The 21,925-nt window shown below is 44.3% G+C and overlaps 1 pseudogene; it reads right to left on the bottom strand.

The window, feature by feature from the left end:
* The window catches only part of LOC123425481, a 61,738-nt pseudogene extending 40,093 nt beyond the window's left edge, over positions 1-21,645 (bottom strand).
* Positions 21,646-21,925: the final 280 nt, after the last annotated feature.

Here is a 21,925-nt window from a genome sequence, read left to right as displayed (position 1 = left end):
AAGACGGCCCCGACGTTGAACCAGCTGAATCTCCGTCGTCATATCTAAATCCGACGTTGGAATGGAGGTCGAGCGACATGAAGATGAAGCCGATGGGGAAGGAGATAGGTCCAATGACGGAGAAGGTGATAGCTCCACTGATGGAGAAGCCGGTGGAGAAGCCGGTGAAGAAATAATAAAGTCCGGCGAGGTATACATATGAAGTTCAACAATCACTTGTAATATGTGAAAAATATTGGAGATAGCTCTATATTGTATACATATACATTCATTTGACGAATGTTTCTCCCTCTTAGGCCTCCACATCGAGCAAAGCTACGAACCGAGGCCCGACTAGAAAATTGGATGCACAGACGCATTACACCTTTGAGGTGATATTGCCTACGGGCGAACCCAAGCTTCCTAAGAATGTTGCTGACACATTCAAGAAGCAATGCGGAGTTCTCGTTAGGGACCACGTCCCGATCAGCGTTCGGGAGTGGAACAAGCGCAAAGGGGCAGCTGATAGTGACTATGTCGCCGAAAGGTACAAAGATAAACTTTGGAATGATCTCATGTCACATTTCAACCTGCCAGAATGTGAGAATGAAGACGCCGCAGACAAACTGGGGGCCAAAGTCAAGCAGTGGACTCTAAAGAAGATGGCCGAACTGTTCCGTAGCTCGAAGAAGAAGCTATGGAAAAACTATCTGAAGACAAAGAAAGTGCGAGTATTCGAGGGATATCTAGCCAAGCAGGCGAATCACTGAAAGGCATTTCAAGAGTACAAGGAGTAAGAAGATGCCCAGGCATTATCAGAAAAGAACAAGATAAATGCCGACAAGAAGAAATATCACCACAAGCTGGGGCCAGGGGGCTATGAGACTGCCATCCCAAAGTGGGATAAGAAAGAGCAAGATCTGCTAGATAAAGGCATCGTACCTGAACCACTCCGTGATGAGTGGGAATTGAGTGCGAGAAATTGGTTCCTTGCGCATGATGGGTCGTACGACGAAAAAACAGGGGACCTCATCTGCAGTGACGGTCTTAGGATACCCATGGAGAATTGGAAAAGGATAGTGAAAGAAATTAAGGAGGGAAAAAGAAAGTTCACTGCAGATAGAGAGAAAGATTTTCTCACACTGGTCCTCGGCAATGACGAACATGGAGGACGAACGCGAGGCTTCGGTCCTTCTTACCCATGGTGGCTTGGGTTTGCCAGAGACCAAGACACTTACACAAGCCAAGAGAGAGCAAAGAAGCGGCAGCAGGATGAGGAGAATGACAAGTTCAACCAGTTGCTTGCCAGGATTAACGAGCAACATAAGCAGATTGATGAGCTTAGAGGAGTAGCGCGCCAGGAAGATCCTGCACTTGATATTACCGGCGCCCCATCTAAGCGGAAAAGCAGCGTGGCTGAATCTGAGGCCCCGCCCGACGATGCACGAAGAATGATAGAGGGCGGTCCCGGCTACCCCGTGGATGGAATCAAGGAGTCAACATCATGTGAACTCCATCAGAAATTCAAGAACATATCCATGAAGGTGGCCGTCGGACAAGCTTTACCTTCTGGCCCTGATGCACGCTGGCATGGCCGTGAGATTCCAGCTGGCTTTGCTAAAGTCGGGGTGGATGAAATCATGACGGGGTTTCATGATATGGAGCTTGACATAGCTGGACCCAAAGATGAGAGTTCACTCGGAGAAGTACTGGGTGGAGTCATCCTATGGGACAAGAACTACATCAAGCTTCCAGGCTCGGCCCCAAGGACAACACCGCCTCCGAGTCGTCGCAGATCACCTACACCTCCATTACCTCCAAGCCCTCCACATGACGTCGGCCAGCACAACACGAGTCCATCTCGATCACCGCCGCCGGACTTGGGTCGTCCGTCTCCGCCGTCGCCCGCACAGGATACTAAGCGGAAGCGTGCCACCAAGAACGCTCCGCCGACGATTCCTAAGCGACGGAGCCCCCCAAAGCGCAAACGGTCGCCCCTCCCAAAGGTACCTCATGCTAATCTTCCTATCAGACCTTATGATCGTACCCCCGAGGAAAACGCCAGGATAGCAAAGGAACATCATGATGCGCAGATGAAAAAGAAGGAACCCGAGCCCCGCCCGGAATACACGGAGAAGCAAATAGCATGGGCAAAAGACTTCATGACCCTTCCATCACAGTATGACTTACACCATAAGCCTGATGACTATACACGCACATTGCAGAAGGAAGTGAAAAAGAGCAGATCACGTGCAAGTGCAAGTGGGAGCAAATCAAGTTCAACTACAAGCAAGAAAAAATCAGACGTTCCTCAGCTTGGACAACAGGCCAAACAGTCGATCCCACCCCTCAAGGTGTTAACCGAGAATGTTCCCCCTTCGGTGCAGGGGCAAGCTTTTTAAATAGCAAAGGAGTGGGCAGCTGAATGTGGTGTCTCGGTTGAAGATTTGCTGGCTTCCCAAGACGACAGGATACCCAAGGCTGTGGTAGCCCCTAAGCCACAGTTTTTCATGGGAGAGCCTTTGGTCAGCAAAGATGATCTCCCAACAAATATGCGTTACTTGCATCAATGGTACTTAAGTGAATCAAAGAATGGGAGAACGATGATCGTGCTGAGTGTCCCACGGGAGTACTACGGCCGCCCAGAAGTAATCCATATCGACTTTGATGAACTCTTCCACATGTACAATGGCAACGCCCTCGACAAATCGCTTATGAGTTGCTATTGTTTGTAAGTTTTTCAATTCGTTGTCTACATATAACTTGTTTAGTTATTTCAATTCATTGTCTATATATAACTTGTACTCTATTATGCAGAATGAAGATTCTGGATTGTAAAAGTAAGAACATCCTAAATATTGGGTTTATTGACCCAGATAAAATACATATAGCGACGCTAACTGATAAACCCAAGGAGACGGAGGAAAACCTTCTAAGGTTTCTAACAGATCAAAATTTCTATGACCACATACTGTTTCCATACAACTTCAGGTGAGGGTCTTTACTCTGTTGTGTCCATTCACTTATAAGTGTAATTGATAAGTTACTGACACACACACACACATATATATATACATGTGCAGCTTCCATTGGATTCTGTTGGACATTCAAATTGATAAGGGAAGAGTTGATGCCTTCGACCCATTATCGAGACCCTTGGAACAATTCCAAAGCCTGCAGGACATGCTCCAAGGGTAATTTCAATCATTATTGCGCTCTATCGGTCTCTTTCGATGATTTTCTGATATATCAATTAATGAAAAACTTAGCAAATCATTATCCTTGTCGGGCAGGGTTTGGAAGCGGTTCAAGTGCGTGACTCCCGATAACTTTCCTGAGAAGCTAACCTTTAGAGAGGCTCAGGTAAGTAGTAGTATGATATACTTCTATTTTCAATACATTTATGATGCTAGATTATTATTTTGATTATATATATTCTATTCTCGTAAAGTGCGACCAGCAGCCACGGGGAACGCATCTATGCGGATACTATGTTTGCGAGACCATTCACACGTTTACCTCTGAGCACAAGGATCACAGATTCGACGTAAGCAATGAACATTCACACCTCTATTTTTACCCGTCATTCTTTGTTATCATGATTGATATTCATATTCAGCTCCTCTTCTTATATAGCACACGGCCATGAGGACGAAGGTCCTACCAGAGCAACGCGTGATTGCTGTTGCAGAGGAGCTTGCGGGATTTCTGAGGACGGAAGCTATAGATGACAAAGGACGATTTAGTGTAGCTAGGGGTCATTACTGATGTTCGTCCATGTAATCGAATAGACGGGCTCTAGTCCCGATAATTCAGATCTCCATATAATTGTATATATATGCTCGCTTGTAAGATAAGTTAATCTTATATATATATATATATGCATAATTATTTCTATTTAAATTATATGAAAACTAATTCCCGAACACCAAACAGGCATCACGTTAATCTCCCGAACACCTAAACCCTAAAACCCTAAAACCCAAAAATAATTTCATTCAAAAAAAACCCAAAAATAAGCAAAATCTGAAACTCTTTAGTCCCTGCCCGTGTAACGAACCGGGACTAAAGGTCCTGCCCCTGGGGCGCTACAAGGCGCCCACGTGGAGCACCTTTAGTCCCGGCTTGTAACAGGGCCGGGACTAAAGGTTAGTCCTTTAGTCCCACCCCTTTAGTCCCGGTTGGTGAACCGGGACTAAAGCCCCTTACGGGCCGGGGCTAAAGGCCCCGTCCCCACTAGTGGTACGTCGACAGCGGTGCCACCAACCACATCACCAATGAACTTGAGAAGGTGACCATGAAGGAAAAATACCACGACAAGGATCAAATCCACACTGCCAGTGGAGAAGGTATGAGGATACACCACATCGGTAATTCACTTTTTAATGCCCCTCGTAGGAAAATTCATCTTAGGAAAATCCTGCATGTTCCTAGTGCCAGCAAAAATCTCCTTTCCGTTCACAGAATTGCTCTTGATAATCATGTTTTTCTCAAGTTTCATCCCTACTTCTTTTTGATCAAGGATCAGGTAATCAAGAAAACTCTCTATCGAGGTAGATGTGTTCGAGGGCTCTATCCGTTGATCTCGGAGCGTCGGAGATTTCATAAACAAGTGTGTGGTGTCGTCAAACTCTCCACCACACGATGGCATGATAGATTAGGACATGCTTCTTTTTCTTTGATCAATACTCTACTAAGGAAAAATAAGCTCCCGTATGTTGGTGAGCGTAATATCAAAGCTATTTGTGATTCTTGTCAGCGAGCAAAAAGTCATCAATTACCTTATTCAATATCTACCAGTGTCTCCACAAAACCCTTGCAATTAATATTTTCTGATGTTTGGGGCCCTGCTCCTAACTCTGTCGGGAGACATACTTACTATGTAAGTTTTATCGATGACTATGGCAAGTTCACATGGATCTATCTTCTCAAAAGAAGATCTAATGTTTTTGAAGTCTTTAAAAACTTCCAAGCACTTGTTGAAAGGAAGTTTGAAAGCAAAATCATCACTGTCCAATCCGATTGGGGAGGGGAATATGAAAAGCTAAATTCCTTTTTCCAAACCTTGGGTATTTCCCATCACGTGTCATGCCCTCATGCTCACCAACAAAATGGTTCAGCCGAGCGCAAACATCGCCACATCGTTGAAGTGGGTCTCTCATTACTAGCTCATGCCTCCATGCCACTAAAATTTTGGGATGAAGCTTTTCTCACTGTTGTTCATATTATAAATATGCTTCCCAGTCGTGTCATAAACAATGAGACTCCACAAGAACGTCTTCTCCACACCAAACCTGACTACACAACACTTCGTGTCTTTGGTTGTGCCTGTTGGCCCAATCTCCGTCCCTACAATAATCGAAAGCTCATGTTCCGCTCAAAACAATGTGAATTCTTAGGGTATAGCGCCCAACACAAGGGAGTCAAATGCCTTGACATATCCACTGGACGTGTCTACATCTCCAGGGATGTTGTTTTCGATGAAACCAAATTCCCTTTCTCAGATCTCCACCCAAATGCAGGTGCTCTTCTTCAAAAAGAAGTTCTCCTTTTTTCCATCCATCTTCTCCGGGTATGATCAAGGGGGTGTTAACAATTGTGATGATTCTATGTTGGCTAACCCTCTCACCAGTGCACTTGAGCTTTCGGATGATGTTGCATAAGGCAGGAATCAAAACGGTGATAATCAAACCCTTGAAGAAATCAGCTCGGATGAGCTATATCGCATGTGCCGCAGCCTGGGGAGCGAATCTTCCTCGAGAACTGCGGGAACTGCTGTGCAGCCGTGTGGCGAATCAGCCTCGGGGCCGGCTCCAGCAGACAACGGCTCCTCGGGATCCGTTCCAAGAAGCAACGGTGGGCCGCCTGCGACAACGGCGCCAGCGCCAGAGCCGACAACGGCCAGGCGCCTCTCTGCCCAACCGTTGCACTACATGCGGCGCTCCTCCAACCGACCGACGCGTGCGGACGACGACACGGGGGCGGGTACACCCAGGTCATCATTGGCCAATGATGACCCGCCTGATCGCTCCGGATCTTCTATGGACGTGCCTTCACAATCACTTCAGCAGGCTGCCACAGAGGATCTCGACTACATCCATCCACCCGCAGCGACAGGGTCTGCTGTCGGCCACGACCAGGAGCCAGTGGTGATAGGATCTGCCTCGGGATTAGCAGCCGCAGGAGCTGGAGGATCTTCTGCGCCAGCACTAGATCTAGCTCATACTCCTCGTCGTACACGGTTGCAAAAGGGAGTGATTCATCCTGTTAATTATAAACACATGACCAAGCATGGTCTTGTCTGCTCTACAGGTGAATCAGGGGAGCCTTCTACACTTGAAGAAGCACTCGGTGATGAAAAATGGAAAAATGCAATGTATGAAGAATATCAAGCTCTACAAAGAAACAAAACATGTCATTTGGTCTCTCCACCATGTGGTAAAAATCTTATAGATTGTAAATGGGTCTTCAGAATTAAGAGAAAATCTGATGGAACCATTGATCTCTACAAAGCAAGACTTGTGGCGAAAGGCTTCAAACAACGGTATGGTATATACTATGAGGATACTTTTAGTCCAGTTGTTAAAGCTGCCACTATTCGTTTGGTTTTGTCCATTGCTGTTTCCAGGGGATGGAGCCTTCAACAGCTAGATGTGCAGAATGGGTTTCTCCATGGTGTTCTAGAAGAGGAAGTGTATATGAAGCAACCTCCTGCGTTTGAGAACAAAAATTCACCTCACTTGGTATGCAAGCTTGATAAAGCACTATATGGGCTAAAGCAAGCTCCAAGAGCATGGTACTCCAGGCTTAGTAAAAAGATGCAAGCACTTGGTTTTGTTCCATCAAAATATGACACTTCACTGTTCATCTATACAAAATGCAATACCTCCATATTTGTTCTCATCTACGTTGATGACATCATTGTTACAAGTTCTTCTGATGAGGCAATTTCAGGATTGCTAAAGGATCTAAGTGCAGAGTTTGCTCTTAAGGATATAGGTGAACTTCATTACTTCTTAGGGATAGAAGTGAAGAAACTTAATGGTGGACTTCATGTCTCCCAAGAAAAGTATGCTGCAGATTTGGTAAGAAAGACAGGATTGCAAGGTTGTAAGCCTGCACCTACTCCACTATCCAATTTAGAAAAGTTGTCACTTATGGATGGAGAACTCCTTAGTGAAAAAGACAGTACGAAATACAGAAGTCTAGTAGGTGCTCTTCAGTACTTGACACTTACAAGACTTGATATCTCCTTTGCTGTAAACAAAGTCTGTCAATTTTTGCATGCACCTACCACAGTTCACTTGACTGCTGCCAAGCATATAATTAGATATGTGAAACATACCTTGAGCATTGGGTTGAATTTCAGCAAGTCACCCTCCACTCTTGTTAGTGCTTTCTCAGATTCAGATTGGGCAGGATGCCTGGATGACAGGCGTTCAACATGAGGGTTTGCAGTATTTTTTGGACCTAATCTTATATCTTGATGTGCCAGAAAACAAGCAATTGTTTCTAGATCAAGCACTGAGGCAGAATATAAGGCATTGGCCAATGCAACAACTGAAATTATATGGGTGCAGTCTATGTTAAAGGAGTTGGGTATAAAGAGCTCTAAAGCTCCCTGCCTATGGTGTGATAATCTTGGTGCAATATATCTATCTGCAAATCCAGTCTTTCATGCCAGAACAAAACACATTGAAATAGATTTTCATTTTGTCAGAGAAAGAGTGGCAAGTAAAATGCTAGACATTCGGTTCATAAACTCAAGTGATCAAGTTGCAGATGGGTTTACAAAAGCCTTGCCTACCAGAAGTTTTGAAGTCTTCAAACATAATCTCAACCTGATAAAGTTGTGATTACGGGAGGGTGTTAAACCGCAAGATACTTGGAGATAGTTAGGATAGAGATAGACTATGGATAGTTATTCAAACTACTTATCTCTCTTTATGTATTCGAATATTCTATCTTATTCTATCTCTAGTTTACTTCCTCTCCAAGATGTAACTCCTTTCAAACCTATCTTGTACGCATATCTACAGGTTTGCACCCTGCTATATAACATGCAACACGTCGCCCTCATCCGGTAAGACGTTTCCGCTAAGTCGCACATGATTCACTTTTTATGACCTTGCAAGATATTTCATAAGAATCTACAACAGATATATTGTTGTTCTCCATGTGTCCTTTACTTTGGACATCTTCACCTTCTCCTTCCCTTGTTTCTTCCTCCTCGACACGATTCTGTTGAAATGCAAGATAGTGGACATTACTGGGTCAAACAATTTCATTTATCAATCCAGATGTTGCGATTAATTAAAAATATTGTCTCCCATATAGTCATATGTGATAAAATCAATAAGTTTTTCTTATTTGAAACTGAGTAGGCATATTTTCTGAAAAAGGTGATGAAACTAAAATCAAATTTCCCTGTAACTCAACAGGGCAAAAGCAGGATATTAAAAAAATCCTGTAAAAAACATATTAGAAATTTACTTCAGAGACATCATTGAGTTGCTTCAGCGCAATATAACAATATAAAATGGCCAAGGTCTTCTGGTGTTATTGAGATATGATATTGATTAGCATCTAGGCATAAATATGAACATGCTCGATGATTACCAGTAGTTCTCTAATGGAACGATATAAAAAAACATGATTCAACAATATTAGTTATCATTCCAGAGTGAACAGTGACGCTGATCTCATTGTAAATGTCTATGTCATCATGTCCTTGCTTGTTCAGTTGTTGCGGCTCTGAAGTATCATGGCCATCAGATAAAGCAATTTCCTTGGGCTTGAAACATAGATGTCAGCTAGTCAGTAATAACTAATTTCAACACAAAGTAACTTATCATGTTCGCATAAGTTTCGACAAACTCGATACTTTTAAACAGTTCGTGAGGCTTAACTAAGTAATGAGGCAGTTGTGCATTAAAAAGATGATCTATGAGTCTAATCCGCCACCGCTTTGTTACTGATCCCGTAACCTATTTGTTGCGAACATGGGAACGAATAATTTCTATTGCAGGCAGTAAAAACATGCATAATTGTCCATTATACTATATTTTGAGGAAAACAAGATGCATTGAAAAACAGAGTTTTTTATGATGAGTTGAATGCACCTCATCATCGATACCCATGTTGTACTTTCCTGGATCAACTACAAGTTGAGCTTCAGAATTGATAATCTCATCATCGCGCATGATGATGTCCTGGTCATGGAAAGGCTGCTCAGCCGGTATGCGCTCTTGGGTAAAATATGTATTTTGCTTAGAACCAGATAAATTTCCATCTCCAGAGAATTTAACCATGTCCTCGTCATCAGAATCAAGTAAAATAACCGTTTTCTGAGTCCCAATGTTGTCCATGTTACCATGGGTATGATCTCCAACATCGTACTGATCCAAGTCGATAATTTTATCAGAAGTAACATTTTTCCCACTTTGTGCAGCACCATGTATGTAGTAATTAACCTAGTTGTAGTCTAAATGTACACGTGTGTCCTAATTTGGTTAGTATTGCAAACCGAGTAAGATTAGTAGTAGTATTGCAAACCGAGTCGGTTTGCACTAGGCCTAGTTTAGCAATATATATACGTATACCCGTGTGTAGTTTTTGTATCAGATCAACCAGAGCAAAGTAATACAAAGTATTTCCTCTATCTAGCTTAGAGTTAAGTTCCGAGCCGTTGAGACGATCGATCGTTTCGCTCGCTAGTACTTGCCGAAGCCAACATAGGGCTGTTCGTACAAGAATCCATCAACGTGATTGCTTGCTAGCTTAACTAGCTTGCACGAACGTGTGTGGGAGGATTTAATCAGCGTTCTAAATTCAATAATTGGTATCTAGAGCCTCGACGATCTACGATCTACGATGACGGACAGCGACGCTGAGTCGGTCGAGTCCGGCAGCGGCGGTACCAAGGCGGACAAGAACGGCGACAAGGTGAAGAAGGGCGTCAAGTCAGCAACCAGTGGTGGAGGAACGAGCGGCGCCAACGTCCAGGCGCATTGCAACATCCCCATCCAGTACCCGATGCTCACCGACGCCAACTACGGCGTGTGGGCGGTGAAGATGAAGATTATTCTTCGATCCCTTCGAGTGTGGGAGGCCATCACGGACGACGATGTCGATGAGGAGCGCGACGAAGGTGCCATGGCCGCCATAGCCCAGTCTGTGCCGGATTCCATGCTGATGACATTGGCGGAGTTCGAGACGGCAAGAGAGGCGTGGAACGCACTCAAGGAGATGAGGATCGGAGAGGATCGCGTCACCAAGGCAAGGGCACAAGTGCTGAAGCACCAATTTCACAAGTTGCAGATGGAGGAAACTGAATCGGTGAATGACTACGCCATGCGTCTTACTACTTTGGTGGGAGAGATCCGCGCGCTTGGTGCAAAGCTCGATGAGACCGAGATCGTGGAGAAGTTTTTCAGTTCAGTCACTGATAAATTCACGTACATCATCGGCACACTCGAGCAGCTTTACGACATCGACAACATGACCATAACGGAGGCGATCGGACGATTGCGGACATGGGAAGAGAATGCTCGTGGCTGTCGGAAAGGCAAAGTAGGAGGTAGTGACCAACTCATGTACTCGCGCGCAGATTGGGAGGCCCCAAGTAGCAAAGGAAGGCGTGACGGTGGCGAAGGCTCAAGCAACACGAAGGGCGATGGACAATCCGGAAAAGGCAAAGGAAAAGGCAAACCACAAGGTCGTGGTAAGGCGGGCCAATCTAAAGAGTAGAAACCAAGGAACTTGGACTTGTCCGAGGTCAAGTGCTATAACTGCAATAAGATGGGTCACTTTGCGAAGGATTGTCCAAAGCCTAACAAGCGGGAGATCAAGGTAAATTTGGCAAAGCAGGAAGACGAAGGTCCAGGTCTTCTGATGGCCGAAGTTTGTGATCTCGCTGAAACGGTGGTTGTGAAACCATGCCGGAAGGTGCTACTTCATAAGGAAAAAGTGACACCAAAGTTATCCGGTGATCAGAACGTGTCGTGGTATCTCGACACGGGTGCCAGTAACCACATGATGGGGTGCAAGGAGAAATTCCTCGAGCTGGAATACGATGTTGAAGGCTCGGTCAAGTTCGGTGATGATTCAGCTGTGGAGATTTGCGGGCAAGGATCTGTCCTCTTTGAGGGTCTCACAGGCGAACATCGCATACTCACCGGAGTGTACTACATCCCACGGCTGCGCAACAACATCATCTCTATTGGGAAGCTTGACGAGAATGGATGCAAGGTGAATATCGAGAGCGGAGTGATGACGATCTTCGACAACCTCCGAAACGTGCTAGCTCGTGTTAATCGCACATGAAATAGGCTATATATCCTCAACCTTGATCAATCTCAACCGGAGTGTTGGCTCGCCAAGAGTGATGATGATTCGTGGTTATGGCATGCTAGATTTGGACACGTTAACTTCTACGCCTTGAAGAAGATGTCAAAGATGGAGATGGTATCCGGGATGCCAGTTATCGACCATGTTGATCGAGTATGTGACGGGTGCTTGGATGGAAAACAGCACCGCAGGCCATTCCCTGCTAAGTCTACCTATCGTGCAAGTGATGCACTCGAGCTACTCCATGGTGATCTATGTGGCCCTATCACCCCGACAACTCACGCTGGAAAGAAGTATTTCTTCCTTGTGGTAGACGACTACTCGAGATATATGTGGGTCGTTCTCCTACGGTCTAAAGATGAGGCGTTTGAAGCATTCAAGAAGCTGAAGGCTGCAACAGAGGTGGAACACAAGCTGAAGGTTCGCGCTCTACGGACAGATCGCGGCGGAGAGTTTACGTTGAATGAGTTCAACGACTACTGCGAGAAGATTGGCATAAAGAGGTTCCTCACGGCACCTTACACGCCGTAGCAGAATGGGGTCGTTGAAAGGCGCAATCGAACCGTCGTTGACATGGCAAGGAGTTTACTCAAGAGCAAGAACCTGCCGGGGACTTTTTGGGGAGAAGCTGTCTCGACAGCGGTCTATCTTCTCAACCGGGCTCCAACGAAGGCGGTGATCGGCAAGACTCTGTATGAAGCAATTTACGGACGTAAGCCGAATGTGTATGATCTACGGACATTCGGGTGCGTGGCACATGTGAAGACGGCGGAGACACATCTCTCAAAGCTTGCCGATCGTAGCACCAAGATGGTGTTCATCGGATACAAGAGCAGTTCTGGCACCAAGACATACCGTTTCTACGATCCACAAACTAAGCGTCTACGGATTTCACGCGACGCCGTGTTTGAAGAAAACCAAGCGTGGAATTGGAGCGCCGCAGCCGACGATGCTCCAAACAGTAACATATTTGTAGTTGAATTTCCAACTGACGATGATGCAGGAGAAGATGTCCAGGTGGTTGGCAAGACGCCGAACCAAGGTGGCCACAATGGTAGTGATCATCATGGTGCCGACACCGACGACGACGCGCATAGGTCGCAAGGAGATAGCGGCAACGCCGCGCAGGACACAGGCGGAGATCTCGACGACAACATCGACAACGAGGCACATAGTGACGACGACAATCAAGATGATGGTCACGGTCACGACGACTACGCCGACGACACGGATGTCGATGACACACGAGGGTCTCAGCCGTCTTCCTCAAGTGCATCAACACCGACACAATTTGTGTCGCCTCATTCGCAAGCCACAACGGACTCCTCAGGGCCTCGTTGCTACAAGACCCTCAAGAAAGTCTACAAGTACACAAAGCCAGTTACGCTCGAGTACTCCGGACTATGTCTGTTCGGAGTTGAGGAGCCGGCGAACTTCGTAGAGGCGAGCAAAAGTCCTAGCTGGACGTACGCCATGGATGAGGAGATGAAGGCAATTGAGAGCAATGCCACGTGGACTTTGGTAACCCGACCTCCAAACCAAAAGACGATAGGTTTGAAGTGGGTTTACAAGTTAAAGAAGGACACGGAGGGTGCCATTGTGAAGTACAAGGCAAGACTCGTTGCAAAGGGCTACGTTCAACGTCAAGGAGTTGACTATGATGAGGTGTTTGCACCGGTTGCTCGAATCGAGACGGTGAGAGTGCTCCTAGCTTTGGCAGCACAAGAGGATTGGAAGGTTCATCATAGTTATGTTAAATCCGCTTTCCTCAACGGCGATCTCACAGAAGAAGTGTACGTGGAACAACCCCTCGGCTACGAGAAGAAAGGCGAAGAAGGGAAAGTTTACAAGCTCAAGAAGGCACTTTATGGGTTGAAGCAAGCGCCAAGAGCTTGGAACTCAAAGTTAGGCCGAAGTCTGGTCTCGCTCGGGTTCAAGAGATGTCCCCTCGAGCACGCAGTCTATACAAAGAACTCCAAAGGCTCAAACCTGCTAGTTAGAGTTTATGTCGACGATCTGATTATCACCGGAGATAGCGTACAAGAAATTGAACGTTTCAAGGCGCAAATGAAGAACAAGTTTAGCATGAGTGATCTGGGATTACTCAGCTATTACTTGGGCATCGAAGTGAAGCAAAGCTCCGGAGAGATTTCCCTATGTCAATCGGCCTACGCGGTCAAGTTATTGGAAAAGTGTGGCATGTCAGATTGCTACGAGACACAAGTTCCAATGGACCAACGTCACAAGTTGAGCAAGCGTAGCTCAAATCCGCCGGTGGACACCACAATGTATCGAAGCGTTGTGGGCAGCTTAAGATACTTGGTGCATACCCGACCTGACTTGGCTTATTCAGTCGGGATCGTGAGTCGTTTCATGGAGAATCCGACAACCGAGCACATGAGCGCGGTCAATCAAATCTTGCGCTATGTGAAAGGCACCATTAATCTTGGTTGCGCGTACAGAAAGGGAAAGGAAGGATTGATCCTTCGTGGATATTCAGATAGCGACATGGCAGGTGATGTTGATGACCGAAAGAGCACAACGGGCATGGTTTTCTACCTTGGCCCGAATCCGATTAGCTGGAATTCTCAGAAGCAAAAGGTGGTGGCACTGTCTTCATGCGAGGCAGAATACATAGCGGCAAGCACGACAGCTTGTCAAGCAGTGTGGCTGAGAAGACTTCTAGCTATTCTTGCAAAGCGGGAGGTGCAGAAGGTGTCATTGAAGATTGACAACCAAGCTGCAATCTCATTATGCAAAAATCCGGTTCATCACGAAAGGAGCAAGCACATAGATACCCGATTTCATCACATCCGGGAGTGCATTGAGGAAGGGTTGATTGAAGTTCAGCACGTGAACACGAAAGACCAGCTTACCGATATTTTCACCAAGTCCCTCGGTCGACAGAAGTTCATCCAGATGAGAAGAAAGTCAGAGTGCAAGCAATGAAGACACATCAACAAGGTTAAGGCCCTATTTGGAACCATAATAGATTATAATAATCTGGATTATGAACATAGATTATATAATCTGGTTTATAAAAATAATCTAGGTGGGCATGTTTGAAGGCCAGATTATATAAACTGTAAACCAGCTTTTAAATTGTACAATGACATGTTTGCCCTCTTTTTTTTCAACGGTCATTTTTTTAATTCATCTTGCCATTTGGTTTGCTTGGCGCCAAGTTTGAATAGATAGACATTTGTACTAGCCATGTACGAACGTGTTATTTCCCGGCAAATTTGAACTGTAGACTAATCATTGTATGAAAAAATACGATGGGCACACATCGTTAACTTTGAAGGAAAATCTCATCCGAATGAAAAACACAGTTACATTGTCCATGAGAAATTAAAAACTACATTATTAAATTATCATATAATATCAAATCTACTCTACTTCGCCGATCAAAGCATTACATATAGTGTCACGGAAGGCATTCATGTCGATATCTTGAGTTCTATCACAGCTTTGTCCAGGATGATTTTGTGGTGGCATGGGCATATAGTTTTCATCTTCATCACACTTATCAAACTCTTGGTCACTCAACGCACTCTCTCGGATGAAATTATGTAGAGCCATACATGCCAGAATGATTTTACTTTGCTTCTCTAATGGGTACGTCGGTATGGCTAATAAAATCCTCCATTTCATCTTCAAAACTCCAAAAGACCTTTCAATGACATTGCGAAGAGACGAATGGTAGTAATTGAATAGTTCTTTGCTACCTTGTGGTCTTGGACCTTGACGAAATTCTGGCAAATGGTACTTCGTCCGCTTGTAAGGTGCAAGATAGCCTTTTCTGTTCGGATACCCCGAGTCGACAAGATAAAATTTACCTACAATGTTATGAGCTGATATGAGCATGTATCAAAGATAAGTAAAAATAATATCAACATGATTAAAATTTCTCTAGTTACCTAGTGGAGGATGAGGAAACTTGTCATCATATTTGTTTAAAGCATCATTGAATACTCTCATGTCATGTACAGAACCCGGCCAACCAGCAACAACAAATGTAAACCTCATATCAAAGTCACATATTGCCAACACATTCTGACTAGAATAACCATGACGCCCGACATATTGAAGCACTTTCGCAACTGGCACTTGGACAGGTATATGTGTCCCATCTATTGCTCCAATGCACTTATCAAAGTGTGGTGAGAAGCGTGCTTCTTGCAGTTTCGCATGAATTGTACTATATGTTGGATCTTTCACTTTAATAATATCAACAGATAGCCTATACACACTTTCCAAAACATGATCAAACCTCCTACTAATTGTCTCAAGTGACCTTCTGAATCTATTTTTAGCTTGTCGAAAAGATTGTGGGGCACCAATCATCCATAAGAACATCGCCAAAGATTCTAGAGTGCACATCTTTTCTGATGACTTCAGTCCATATATTGACCTTAACAAATCATGGAGCTTGTAAAACAGTTCTCTACTCATTCTAAACATGTTATAACACTCAATTGGGTCTTTTAAAGTTCGAACAGTCCAATCATAACCAGACTCACCTTCTTCTACATGTCCAATCATAATCATGGAGATTGTGAGCAGGTCCAATCCTCCAAATATGCTGGATCCATGGGCAGGGAGACAACCGCATTCGCCGACGAAGCTCGAATCGAGGGGATTGCCATGGACACAGACCTGCTCACTCCTCCTCGCTGGGATTGAATCCCGCTGGTATTGTTGCTCCGCCTCCTCCTCTCGCTGCGACGCCATCTTCGGTGTATGCGGTGGTAGTGGCGGCGGTGGTCTCCGGCCGCAGGTCTGAGGGGGTAGTGGCGGCGGTGGCGGCAGCCTAGGGTTGGAGCCAGGAGCGATGCAGAGATGGGTCGGATCGTGCGACGGGGGGTGCAGGGTCGTGCGCGATGGGGAAGAAGGACTCGGGCGCGCTGACCAGGAAGGCCCCAGTTGCGATGGGAAAACGGTGGCGGTGGCAGTACATGTAAATAGCTCAAAGTTTATAAGGGTAACATGTCTTTATTAATCCATAATCTGATTTTAGCTGGTTAGAGTAGATTATGAGTTTTTAATAATCTGATCATCTAGTTTTTAAAATCTATAGTATAAACTGCCCTGTTTGGAAACATAATAGCTTATAAAAAACAGATTATATAATCTGGATGAATCCAAACAGGGCCTAAGGAGGTGAATGTAGTAATTAACCTAGTTGTAGTCTAAACGTACACGTGTGTCCTAATTTGATTAGTATTGCAAACCGAGTAGGATTAGTAGTAGTATTGCAAACCGAGTCGGTTTGCACTAGCCCTAGTTTAGCAATATATATACGTATACCCCTATGTAGTTTTTGTATCAGATCAACCAGAGCAAAGTAATACAGAGTATTTCCTCTATCTAGCTTAAATCGCTGAGTTAAGTTTCGAGCCGTTGAGACGATCGATCATTCCGCTCGCTAGTACTAGCCGAAGCCAACGTAGGGCTGTTCGTACAAGAATCCATCCACGTGATTGCTTGCTAGCTTAACTAGCTTGCACGAACGTGTGCGGGGATTTAATCAGCGTTCTAAATTCAACAATGTAAGCTTGCATCTGATGTCTCGAGCGCTGCGCTGGCACAGGGCAACTTGATTGGTACTCGTCGCAGCTTTTCAAGGGTGCTGATAAGTTCATGCCTCTTCCTATTGATTGCCTTGTAATCTTCAGTGACACTCCCGTACTTCAACTCATCGAGAAGTCTAAGACGGACGGATCTGATGATGCTTGACAGGGACTGGGTGCCTGGCGAGCTACCATGCCCTGCTTCATGCTTCTGCCTTTTGCAGCCACAAGGATAGATCCATCCTGAAGAAGAGGACCAAAAACACTCAATGTATTGCGGGTGTGTAATGTAAGTAAAAAAAATCGGAGCTGATAAAAAAGATACTCCCTCCGTTCAGAATTATAAGATTCTTTTTAACTTTAAAGCATCTTATAATAGTGAACGAAGGGAGTAGCTTGTAACTAAAACATCATTTGTGAGCTTTCAACCTTGCCTGTACTCCCTCTGTAAGCAAACGTAAGATGTTTTACGTCGCTATTTTAGTGATCTAAGATGTCTTACATTTGGTTACAGAGGTAGTAATGCAAACAGCATGACCGAACAGATGGCAATATTTAATCGTGGGCATCACTACCACTACCACTGGTAACAAACAAACAAAATTTCTACGGAATTCAAGGAAGGGATAAATGATTTCACCACAAATTAAACGCTAGCATTCCATGATTTCATTCTAGTCCCATAGTCTGCAGCACTACTACGTACGAGTATTATTTACACGCTACAGACAGTCGTGGGCATAACACTACCCATAATAGAAGTAACATAGGTAGTAACATAGATGCCACCTAAGCAAGAAATATGATGTGACAATTAATTAATGAGGAGAGAGAAATTGAGTAACTTAGCATGTTACTCATACTAGGAGTAACATAGCGGATACCAAGGCAAGATGAGTCTATGGGCTAATAAATGAAAGACTCAATGTTCCTACCTCTATGTTACTATGGAGGTAGTAACTTAGACTAGTAACATACTCTATGTTACTCCTCATTATGAGTAGTCTAACAAAAGAGCACGCATTTCCCTTGAGAAAAATAATCACCTTCAGGAACCAAAAGCTCGGGAGCGTAATTAAGACATGAAGTAAGATGGATACTACTAATCAGAATGCACAAGAGCGTAATTAAGAATCGCAATTTTAACCATCAGGTGTAGCAGGTTAGATTATCCCACCCACCCACCCATCCACCCGAATAAGAGAGGCGTTGATTGGCCCCGGATGGTGTGGTGCGCCGGTCCAGAAGAGCAAAACCCCCAACCCCAAAAACAGCACTGAGCGGAAGGGGAGGAATGCCCGCGGAGGCCAGAAATGGCAGCAAGAAGATAACATACCTTGTTCTTCACCCCCCCCCCCCTCCTCAGTAAAGTGCAGCGCAGATGGTGGGTGTTCCTCCCGTCCCTTCCTCATGACCTGGACTGGTGACGAATCGCTCCCTGTGCGTGACAATCTTTTTCCTCTCAAGCAGCGATTTGGTTGGCACTTCAGGAAAAAAATGTGATGGCTGCCATGTTCACCATCCGTGAATTGTCCTACAATCTAAAAATATATATTTTAAACCCTGAATTCGTATAGGTCGGATGAAATAAACATCAAGTATCGTAAAAAAACACTAAATTAAAATTTCGATCGATTGCATCCTGAACATGCAATCCCGGTTTAAATTAAACCTTCGGATCATTTTTCAAACAGAGAGATTGTCGACATGACAAAGGATGACCAGAATTGGACAGGTCCAGTTCACGGGAACACGTGTTGCATGTTGTTGCTTTAGTTCTTTTTCATTTGTTGTTCTTTTGTTTATGTTTTTTCTTTCCTGGTTCTTTTTCCCTTTCGTTTTTATTTCTCTTTTTTGTTTTTGTTTTCTGGTGCTTTTTTCCTATCATTTTTAATTTTATTTTTGATTTGTTTATATTCATATTCTTTTTTATGATTTTTTTCTTTTTACTGTTTATTTTTTTATTATATTATACAAAGTTCATTGTGTGTTATCGTAATATTCATTGTATATTTAGAAAATGTTCATAGTATATTACAATTTTTTATCATGCATTATAAAATGTTAATGGTATATTAGAAATTGTTCAATGAATATAAATTATTCCCTATGTTTTTGAATTTTGTTTAATGTGTATTCAAAAATCGTTCAATGTATATTAAAAAAATTCATGCATATTTAAAAATTGTTAAACACATATATTTATAGAGATTTCTCCAAAATGTTCATCATATCATTAAAAATGTTCATTGTTTATATTTTAAAATGTTCATTGTATATTAAAAAAATTCTTCAACAGATAATACAAAATTTCATACGTACTAAGGGCCACGAGTCATGGACCCATCAGTTTAAGAGCCACGAGTCATGTACCCATCAGTCTAAGAACCACGAGTCATGTGCAGTGACACAAAATGCTAAAAACAAACACAAGACCTCGTAACCTTCACATCAAATATGATAGACCCATTTACAGCAGGGAGAATACATGTGACGCCTCTAAGCTGTACAACTTTCATTTAGTACGATTAATTTGTAAGGAATTTGATACGTACCCCATATATATATATATATATATATATATATATATATATATATATATGGTCGCGCTATTCGTCATCCTGGATAAGGAATAGTTATTCTTCACCCCTCTATTTTAACATCAATGCATCGTACTTTTACGTTACGTAATTTTTTTTATTCCGTACGTAAAAAGAGACCGGAAAAAAATATATAATCATCGTAAAAAATATTTTTGTTACGTAAAAACATAATGTAAAATGTATATAAAATGTATATTTTTTTGTCTTACGGCTTATATTTTTAATTTTTTTATGCCAAATTTTACATAGTGGTCAATATGAATGTAACTATTTCTATTTTAAATGTAATTTATTTATGAAAAGCTCGTAAGATTACCTCGGGTGAAGAATAACCTATTCTGCATCCTGGGTGAAGAATAAAAAATATATATATGTGAGGTCACGCTATTCGTCATCCTGGCGAATAGTTATTCTTCACGCCCTCTATTTACACATCAATATACCGTAATTTTATGTTTCGTAAATTTTAATCTTATCTCATACGTAAAAAAATACATAGTCAGCGTAAAAAAAAAGATGTCACATAAAATTACAAACATAAAAACACAGTGAAAATTATACATAAAATGCGATTTTTCTGGTCTTATGACCTATATTTTTGTTTCCTTATGTGAAATTTTACGTAGTGAATCAATTTAAATGTAACTATTTGCATTTTAAATCTAATTTATTTATGAAATGATCGTAAAATTACCTCGGGTGAGGAATAATTTATTCTGTACCCTTGGTGCTGAATAGAGTTTCTATTAGTAATTTGCTCCACGAGGGAAGCACGCACATGGCGCACAACACATATACAGAAAGATCCATGGATGAAAATCGTACAAATACTTAGGCCAACTCCACTGCGCGACCCTATCCTATTCGGCCCCGTCCGTTTGGGGTAAAAGGGACAAACCGGTCGGCCCAGTGCGAGACGGCCCGGACCCATCTTGTCCGTTTTGTGTCCGGGGCGACCCATTTCGAGCGTAAACTTGCGCGGGGTTTGGACCGCAGCGGACAACAAACGGACGCGCGCTCGTCTGCGTCAGGGCCGCGTGGCAGGCAGCCACCTACCTCCCACCCGCCGACATCAATGCGCACGAGCGGCCGGAACCGACTGTCATCCGCCCAGGGAACGGTCGCGGTCCTTCTTAAATGAGGAAGCCGTGGACCAATCGTCGTCCACACTTCCCACTACACCTCGTGGCCTCCTCGAAACCCGACACCCCAAACCCTAGCCTCGAACTCGCCGTCCGGCCGCCTCGCATCCATGGAGCTCTGGAACTACAGCCGCAAGGGGAAGCACGACCGCGAGGCTGGCTCCTCGTCGGGACGCCGCCGCGGCTCCGTGAAGGAGGAGGTCGCATCGCCACTACAAGAAATATGCTCATACATGATGTTTTTTAAAATGTCGTTGATGAATTCGTCATAAATCTATGACGATTTCATCCGAGATTGTCGTAATCCATTTGAGGGGACCAAATCTACATATAAATTACGACGATGTGAGTCAAAAACGTCGTAACCGCATAAGATGAGATCGTCATAACTTTTACGACGATTATAAAAACATCGTAACATGTTCTAACTATGTTGACATGTCACTCGTGGGTCCATTCTATCCCACCTCATCCTAGTTTGTGAAAATATCCCAAATCACATTGTTTTCATACAAATTCTGTTTTCACACAAATTATAAGAAAATAGAAATATCCCAAATCACATTGTTTGTCATTCCAAAGTAGACACATATGCATAATATTGATTAATTTTGACAAACTGTATGTTTACCCCGAATAATAGGATGAAAAATATAAGAGAAACAAAAGGAAAAGAGAAAATTACACATGCTTAAATCTGATTGGTGGAATGAGTTTTGACATGGATCGCTGACGTGGCAAATATCCGGCCATCCATCCACTCGCAGCAAACCTCAGCCAACCCATCGTGCCCTCCTCTTCCTCTCTCTGCGCTAACCCTAGCTGGCGCCTCCCTCTCTCCCCCGATCCCACCTGATACGGATCGACCAACCCTAGCCGCCGCCGTGATCTGACCCAGGGCGGCCGCGACGGCGACGCGGAGAGGAGTGCTGCCCCGTAGAGTGACTGCGTCGTCTGTGTGGAGGCCGTCGCCCGGGAGGGCAACGACGCCGGTGGCATGGTGGCCACTGCGGAGGGCAACGACTGTGCTGCCCTGGAGACAACCTGTGGCCCTCCTCTTCGCCTCTCTTCTCAGCGGCAGTCACCAGCGCCGCCGCCACCCACGGACGCGAGCTCCTCCTCCGGGCATCCCTCCCAAGGCATGGCCGGTGCTGCGCCCGCCCTCCTCCACCACTACGGTACCGCACAACCCCCACCCCCCTCCCCCTCCTCAGCCCGCCCGCCTCCCTCCCCACTATTACAGTCTCGTCTAGGGTTTCCAGATTTCCGCCGCGCGAGG

Source organism: Hordeum vulgare, chromosome 2H (assembly GCF_904849725.1).
Source record: "Hordeum vulgare subsp. vulgare chromosome 2H, MorexV3_pseudomolecules_assembly, whole genome shotgun sequence".
Taxonomy (NCBI): domain Eukaryota; kingdom Viridiplantae; phylum Streptophyta; class Magnoliopsida; order Poales; family Poaceae; genus Hordeum; species Hordeum vulgare.
This window is presented reverse-complemented; position numbering and strand designations above follow the sequence as displayed.